Raw genomic sequence first — 1,018 nt, forward strand, 5'->3', positions numbered from 1 at the left:
TAAACACTTTCATCTTTGCAGTCCATGTGGCTTCTGTTGAGAACCATAGCTCTCATCTTTCCTCGTGCTGTAGTGGGTTGAACTACAGCAGGCTCTCCCCAGAAAGATAAATCCATGCCCTCACCCACGGAATCTGTTAATGGGACCTTGTTTGGAAGAAGGAGTCTTTGCAGGTGTTACTTAGTTAAGGATCTTGAGATGACATCATCCTGGATGATCTGAGTGGGCCCTAAATCCAATGACTGATGTTGTTATAAGAAGAGAGGGGCCGGCGTGGTGGTGCATGCCTATAATCTCAGCATTTTGGGAAGCAAGGCATAGCTAGACTTTGGAACACTATGGCCTTGAGAGCATTATAAGCATTCCGTACAATTGAATTCACTAGAAAAGATCCCTTTGTAGGTTCCTTTGAGCAGTCTGGCAGTCCTTTTGTTTTAGTGCTTTTAGTAGTGACAGGAACCCTCCATTCCTCATGTGGATTAAGTTTAACAGTCATAAGTTGAAAAGAATTGCTACTGAACACATTATGTACTTGATAAGAATCATTACTAGAGGATGGTACGGTCCACATCCAATTCTCATAAGAATAAACTAAGCAGCCAGGTGACATTCCAATGCACAGTGGTGGATATTTGTAGCCAGCTGACAAAGTGCATACCTTCTTCTGGGTGAGCTGGAAACCTGTCATCATTAGGGACTGGCATGAATGCACTATTATCAGTGTAAACTTCCACTGAGCAGTCCATCCAGGAGGCGGACCGAATTAAAGGGGGAAAAGGAATATATGCCCAGTAGGTATAATTTTCAATTGCCCCCACCACTGGTATACTCACCACTGCACTGACCACCCCAAAGGCAGCCAGAATTATATTACCTGTCGTTTTCAGAATTCCTTATTGTAGGCCACACGGCAAGATTTTGTCGTAATGTCGAGGTCATGGAATTGATGTGTCAGGCGGCAAACCTTACCCTTCGATTTCTGACGGCTCTTTGCCTTTTGTTTCTGAGAGCTCTTCAT

This window comes from Colobus angolensis, unplaced genomic scaffold (genome assembly GCF_000951035.1).
Source record: "Colobus angolensis palliatus isolate OR3802 unplaced genomic scaffold, Cang.pa_1.0 Scaffold66, whole genome shotgun sequence".
NCBI lineage: Eukaryota > Metazoa > Chordata > Mammalia > Primates > Cercopithecidae > Colobus > Colobus angolensis.